Source organism: Gracilinanus agilis, chromosome 1 (assembly GCF_016433145.1).
Source record: "Gracilinanus agilis isolate LMUSP501 chromosome 1, AgileGrace, whole genome shotgun sequence".
NCBI classification, from domain to species: domain Eukaryota; kingdom Metazoa; phylum Chordata; class Mammalia; order Didelphimorphia; family Didelphidae; genus Gracilinanus; species Gracilinanus agilis.
In genome coordinates this window covers 541822377-541830445 of record NC_058130.1, presented here as the reverse complement: position 1 = coordinate 541830445, position 8069 = coordinate 541822377, and positions in this window count along the sequence as shown.

The following is an 8069-nucleotide window of genomic DNA, read 5'->3' as shown; positions in this document are numbered from 1 at the left end:
AGAGAGAGAGAGAGAAGGAGAGAGAGAGAGAGAGAGAGAGAGAGAGAGAGAGAGAGAGAGAGAGAGAGAGAGAGAGAACCTTAGATAACTGATTTACAAGACCATGTGTAGACACTATGAAGCCTCAATTCTGGGTATGGAGAGCTTCAATTTTCTAGTTAGAAAAGAACCAAAAAGGACAGTTAGGTGGCATAGTGAATAGAGCCCTTGGCCTAAAATCCAGAAGACTCATCTTCCTGAATTCCAGTCTGGCTTCAGATACTTCCTAGCTATGTGACCCTGGACAAGTCACTTAGCCTTGTTTGCCTGTGGCCTCATCTATAAATTGAGCTGGAGAAGAAAATGGCAAATCACTCCAGTATCTTTGCCAAGAAAACCCCAAATGGGATCATAAAGAGTCAGAACATGGCTGAAAAACAATACTACAAGGATAAAAAAGCCTTCTTTTGTTTCTGCCACACTGTAAAAATGCTTCTGCAAACAATACTTCCAGGTTTGGCTTCCGATCTCCAATCAATTACAAGACCTAAATGACCCAATGGTACCTCAAATTCAGTATGTCTAAAACTGAACTCATCATTCCCTTGAAAGTCATTCCTATTCACAACTTGAATGTTTCTGTCAAAGACACTACCACTTGCCAGTTTTCCTATATGTGTAACCATTGGGACTTTAATGTGTGGCCTAATAGTTGTCCCTAAGCTTTAGGCTTATGGGGACCAAATTCAGTCTTGGGTAAAGCCCCCTTGATCTTCCTCTCTTTGACTCCAGAGTTTCTGCTAGGAAATCCTATTATATAATTTGACAATAACTTATATTCGGGTCTCCACAGTTGTGGGAAAATCTCTACATTTCACACATATACCCAATAGTTCAATCACAATGCATTCTGGGTAGAGGGAAGATTTTATTCCACCCCATAGAAAATGCAAATGACTTACAGTAATCTAGCCAGATCTCCATTAGCATGAATGAGCTCTTTGAAGGTGTCTCATTATTTGAATTTACATATTTTACACAGTCCTATAATATATTACTACTGGGCTGGAATTAATGACCATATTTTACATTATTATAACTTCAAATAGTGAGAATTTGAATACATGTGACCTCTTTAGAGGATCTGTCATAGCACTAATCAGGACCCAGCTGTACATAGTTAATGCGATTTTCTTTCCATATTGGGGGGGGGGGGTCCTTCTACTCCTCCTTTCTCCCTTAGACTGCATCCAGACAGTTTAAACTCCTATCAGAAGAAAAGCAAACTGGGGACAGCTGGGTAGCTCAGTGGATTGAGAGCCAGGCACAGAGACAAGACGGTTCAAATCTAATCTCAAATACTTCCTAGCTGTGTAACCCTGGGCAAGTCATTTAACCTCAACTGCCTATCCCTTACTGCTCTTCTCCCTTGGAATCAATACACAATACTGATTCTAAGAAGGAAAATAAAAGTTTAAAAAGAAGAAAAAAACCAAACTTGACAAACCTGGGTTATGAAGAAGAAAAAATATATATTCTTGTGATTATTCTAGTCGTCCAAGCAACTGGTGCTTGCCTCCTGACTATGTATTGCTGTCTTTATAAATTGATTAAACTCTGAGAAGACCAAAGAAAACTATGACCTTTGGTTTGGACTCTGAGTCTGTTAAGGCTATTTATTTCCAATAAATAGTTTATTTTTGTAATCAATTCATTTAGCATTTATTTTTACACATGGAAGTTTGTTCCTTCCTTTTAGACCATTTCAATAATATGTGAAACATATGACATTACACAGCTCTAACACAGGACCTGTTGCAGCTTTTTCCAAGTGTATGTTTTTCCCCCTCTTTCTTATTTAGAATATTTTCCCATGGTTACATGATTCATAATTACCTCTCCCTCACTCTTTCCTCTCCCCTCTCAAAGCTGACAAGCAGTTACACTGGGTGGTTGTCTAGTCATTCAATAATGTATGATTCTTTGTGACTCTACTTGGGGCTTTCTTGGCAAAGATACTAAAGTAGTTTGCCATTTCCTTTTCCAGATTATTTAATAGATAAAGAAACTGAGTTCTAGAGAGATTAAAGGACTTTATTGTTGTTATTCAGTAATATCTGACTCTTCATGACCCCATTTGGGGTTTTCTCAGCAAAGATCCTGGAGTGGTTTGCCATTTCCTCCTCCTGAGGCAAACATAGTTAAGTGACTTGCCCAGGACCCACAGCAATAAAGTGTCTGAGGCCAGATTTAAACTCAGGAAGATGAGTCTTGCCGACTTCAGAGCTCAGTGTTCCATCTACTGTACCACCCAGCTGCCAGATTTCCCCTAAAATGGAAAAGGCACTTAATGTTACTAGACAAGTAACCCTTATAGCATTTAACATCGCGTTTGACACACTGTAGGAACTTAATAAATGTTTATTGATTGACTGACATTCTGGTGAATCCCACTTTTACCTTAGGGATATATATCTAGTTTTATGCTACTGTACGGCTTGGATTCCCTCTACTACTGTGTGTCAACTTCTCTATGAACATGGGATTTCTAGACGTGAGTTACCTATCCAAATAATTCACCGTCCTTCACTGTCCAAATAACTCACAATAACATCAAAGGACAAACTTGACCTCATGCTGCCCCGTGTCATGTCCTTAGTCCCTCCTCCCCTAGAGGCTAGCACTGCCCATGCATTCTCATTCTCTCACTGAAGGACTGAGTTACAGGATCTTCTGCCTTCAAATGCCCAACCTAGAATTTCCAAACTCTTTTTCTAGAAGGCTGGATCCCAAACCCTCCTCCTGGAAGTTGCCAAAAGAAGCAACCCTGAAGCTGATGTTGACTCTGGAAATTCCCTCCCTCTCACTAGCAATCTGGGGTTCTGGCAGTCAACTTCAAAATTAGGGAGATCCATGTAGTTCTCTATCCCTTGGCTGCCATCTCTCAGGTTGTTTCTAAGACCAATCCAGAATGTGGGATCCAGGAACTTTCTTCTCGTGTTGCATCAGGGAAAATATGTATAACTACCACCGGCAATGCTCAGTCTCAGATCTTCCTGACTGCAAGTCCAATATTCACTCTTCTCCACCACCAGGAAGCCTCCTCTCCCCAGAGAGGCTCAATCAAAGTCCCAAGCAAAGGTTGAACTTTTTATGAGGAAGCTAGGTGGTCCAGTGTATAGAGCACCAGGAAGAGTCAGGAAAAACCCAAGTTCAAATCAATTGTTACCCGGGGCAGTCACTTAAACTCTGCATCTCGGATGCCCCTTCTGCAAAGGATAGAATAATACTAGCATCTACCTACCTCCCAGGGTTGTTGTGAGGATAAAATGAGAGAATATTTATAAAGCATTTAGTACAGTTCTTGGTACATAGTTTGGTGCTATATAAATGCTTATTCTCTTCCCTTCACCCTCTGGCCTTGTAAGCTTATCAAGTTTTATCAGTATAACTGGAAAAACTACTTTACTTGAATTTAATTTAATTAAGTAACATCCTCCTCCTATTAAATATCTGAAATCCATGAAAACCAAATGAGAATACTTCTGGATGGCCTGATCTGTAGCACAAATTCTGTAAGGCTCTCTAGAGGGACAACATGAAAACAACCATGTACATAAACGAGATTACAGGGTGAACCGAAGGTGATATTAGAGGGAAGGCGCAGCAGTGAGGGAACTGAGATTTCTGCAAAAGGTAGGAATTTGAATTTGAGTCAAGACTTGAAAGAAGTCAGGGAGGAGATGGAGGGAAGGAAGGAAAATATTCCAGGAATGGAGGACAGAGTCAAAGTCACAGAGGTAGGAGGAGATGGAGCAGGTGATGAAGAACAAGAAAGTCAGTGTTGCTAGACTATAGAGTATGGAAAGAGAATGTGTAAGATGACTAAAAAGGTAAGAACTGGCTGCGTCATGAAGGGCTTTAAAAGACAAATATTAAAGTCAAAATGGATACATGTTTTAAAAGTAAGAGGTGATACCATAAACAACTCAGAGAAGCACAAAATAGCATACCTGGCAGGCCTATGCATAAGAGAAAAATTTATGACCAAACAAGACATTGAGAACATTACAAAATGTAAAATAGATAATGATGGCAGTTAACTTAAAAGGATTTTCACAAACAAAACCAATGCAACCAAAGTTAAAAGGGAAACAAAAAACTGTGTAAAATTGTTGTGGCAAGCATCTCTGGAAAAGGCCTCATTTCTCTTATAAGTGAGCCAAATTTATAAGTAGAAAAGTGAGCCAAAATTTATAAGAATACAAGTCATTCCCTAATTCATAAATGGTCAGAAGATATGAACAGGAAGTTCTCAGATGAAAAAATTAAAACTATCTTTAGTCATATGAAAAAATGCTCCAAATCACTATAAATTAATGAAATGCAAATTAAAACAACTCTGAGATACCATTTCACACCTATCAAACTAGTGAATATGGCAAAAAAGGAAAATTATAAATGTTGGTGGGGATATGGGAAAACTGGGGCACTAATACAGTGTTGGTGGAGCTGTGAACTGATAAGGACTATTGCAGAAATGCAATTTGGAACCATTCCCAAAGAGTCATCAAACTGGGTATACCCTTTGATCCAGCAATATCACTACTGGATGAATCTATATCCCAAAGAGATCAAAGATAGGAGGGAAAGGACCTATTTATACAAAAATATTTATAAGCAACTCTTTTTGTGATAGCAAAGAACTAGAAACCAAAAGGATGTTCATTAATCAGGGAATGGCTGAACAACTTGTGGAATAGTATTGTAACAGGACACTGTTATGCCATGAGAAATGACCAACAGGACAATCATAAACAAAAATTGGAAAGATTTACATAAAGTGATGCAAAGTGAAGTGAAGAGAACCAGGAGAACCTCGTGATGTAATGGGGATAATTTGAGGAAAGGTGTGTGGTAAAAGGGGATTTTGAAAGAAGGTTGTCAGGGACTTGCTAGGTAGGTAATCTAGGTTACAGGTAGGCTGGAATAAGGAGATTCAGGATATCATATGGGCTGAAGGGAACAAAGATCTTCAGGGAGAGGAGGAATTAATCTAAACAGGCAAAGACAGCAGGGCTTATAGTCTTGGACTTAGACTTAAACACAAACTGAGGGAAATAGATTGAACTGAAATTAACTACAGGCTTTAGTTAATTTCACAGGAAGGGACTTGTTTTGAAGCTACACCTTCCTTCAAGATGGATACCCCAGTTTCCCTTCAAGCCCAGAGTTTGTTGGTTCTTTCCCTCTTCTTCCCTCTCTTAATAACTGACTGACAAATTAACTAACAAGTCTGTTGAAACACAAAGGGGTTTATTATCTTTAAGGATGATTTGTCAGGAAAGTGGATTGAGGAAGCCCTAACAGTTGTTTACCAGAACCTCAGGTGGGGGAAGGGAGGCAGAGATGGAGTCTGAGCAAGGTCCTGCCTTAGCTCATCTCTCAAGGTACTCTTGATGTCTAAAGGGAATAAAATGATGACTAACCAATTTCTTTAGATAAAATACTGCCAAATTATAGTTAAACCCCTCACAGATTTGAACTACTCTCTAATTTACTCTCATTAACTCCACAGACATTTAAGGTAAGGGAAGGAAGGTAGGAAATAAGGTAGGGAATAAAGATACAAAAGGTTTATCTAAACTAACAATTCTTAAATAAATATTTCAAAGCTAGGCTAAATTTCACTTCTTCAGATAGGCAAGGAAACAGCTCAGTTGGTCTGAAACTCTCTCCATGAGGTTCCCCAAACCAACTGCCTTCTCTCCCTCAAGATTCCAACCCCTAACTGATTTCAGAACTCAGCCAAAGCTTGAAAAAACTATCATGACCCCCTCTCTCTGTACTGCAGTACACAGTAATAGCAATAATGTACAATGATCAACTGTGAATTACCTAACTATTATCAATCATGCAAAGATGCAGGACAACTTCAAAAAATTCATGATGGAAAAGGTTCTCTACAGCCATAGAATGAACAGATGGAGTCTGAATATAGATTGAATATGCCATTTCCTGCATGAATTTTTCATTCATGTAAGCGATATGTCTTGTTTTACATGATAAACATGGAAATATGCATTGTATAATAATACATACACAACCTATTGCATATTACCTGCCATCTTGGAGGGATTAGAGGGAGGAAAAAAATATGGATCACCAAATGACAGAAAACAAGAACTAAAAATTGTCTATATGTCCCTATACAAGGAAAAGTGAAAAAAAAAATTTTAATTAAAAACAAAGAAAAACAATTGAGAAATGATTTCTTTTTTTTTCAAAATTATTTCTCACTGGGGCAGCTGGGTAGCTCAGTGGATTGAGAGCCAGGCCTAGAGTCGGGAGGTCCTAGGTTCAAATCCAGCCTCAGACACTTCCCAGCTGTGTGACCCTGGGCAAGTCACTTGACCCCCCATTGCCCACCTTACCACTCTTTCACCTAGGAGCCAATACACAGAAGTTAAGGGTTTCAAAATGTAAAAAAAAAAAAAAATTATTTCTCACTTTTATTGTTTAACTATAATTCTACTATATGCATGAGAATATGATAGATGATTTAAGGTTGTTTATATTTGTGTATTTCTTTTTCTGCTGAGACAACTTTCCAAAGGCTATGATTATAAACAAAATGAAGTGAAACCTTGAGTAAATATTTCTGAAATTCAAGCCACAGATAAAAATAGACTATTCATGCCACTCCTCAATAGTTTTTCACAGCACATTGGGTTGTTGTTGGGTTTTTTTATTTGAATTCTCCCGATAGTCATCTCTATTTGCCCACATACGTGAAAATTAAAATAGCGTTGACACATCATCAAGGTAGGCAGTCGAATCATATAATTCAGTAGAAAAACAATTGAACCATTTGCCTAGGATTGAAGAGTCCGAAAAACTAGTTGTTGGAATTTCTCATCTCTTACCTAGATGTGAGGCTGTCGTGTAGACAGTGCCTTGGGGCAATGGGCTGGATCATGCCTTGGAAGATTGGGTTCACTTCATAAGTGAACAGTTTACGCCCACAGGGGATAGTTTATTATCATCAGTGCCTCTGTCCCCTTTACTCCACCCCAGACAATCTGAGTTAAATTGGTTACATATTCTGCTGTGAAATTATGCTTGGTTGCCTGTTCTAACTGGACCAGACACCTCACTGTAGGAAACTCGACTTCACTCTATTAGTTTTGTTTGAGGTCAGAGGGCTCCTCCACCTAATGAGGCTTGGATAATTAATACCTTAATGGAGAATTGCTACAAAAGTTTTAGCCACAGTGCTGACTTGTTTCTACGAGATAATAACAACCCACCAGCTAGCTGCGGCCTTCTGATTTGCTGATTCTTATGTCTTCTACAAAAATCATACCTGTGGGAGGTTGACTCTCTATAGACATCATATACCTTGGTCACTTCTCTGGATTCTTTCCATCTTAATTTTCCTTTGTGGAAGCCAGCAGTAAGTTCAGATAGGAATCATCAATTAGGTCATGTGAATTCAATTCAATAAACAAACATCTGTTGTGCCACCTATGGTGCCAAAGGCACAGGGGCGAGTAATAGTTGATATAAAAAAATGAATAAAATTTGTACTTACTTTTTAAAATATTATATCTAGTTGATGGGTGCAGTGAAAGACATCTTCATGAGCTCAAATCTGCCCTCAGAAACTTTGTGGCAAATCATATAATCCTGTTTGCCTCAGTTTTCTCATCTGTAAAGTGAGCTGCAGAAGGAAATGACAAATCGCTTCAGTATCTTTGCCCAAAAAAACTATGAAGTCACAAAGAGTTGGACATGACTGAAATGGCAACAAAGAAAACTGAGTTAATTCCTCCACACACAGGCAAAAGATCCCTGGATTTAGGGTCAAATGACCTGGGTTTATCTCCTGATTCTGTGACTTACTAGCTATATTAAATGTAGTCACTCCAGTTAACACCATGAGCCTCAATTTTTTCATCTCAGTCAATAAACATTTATTAAGTTTTGTAATAAAAATACAGTGTATAGAGTACCAGATCTGGAGTTGGGAGGATCTGGTTCAAATCTGGTCTCAGATACTTCCTAGCTACATGACCCTAGAAAAGTCA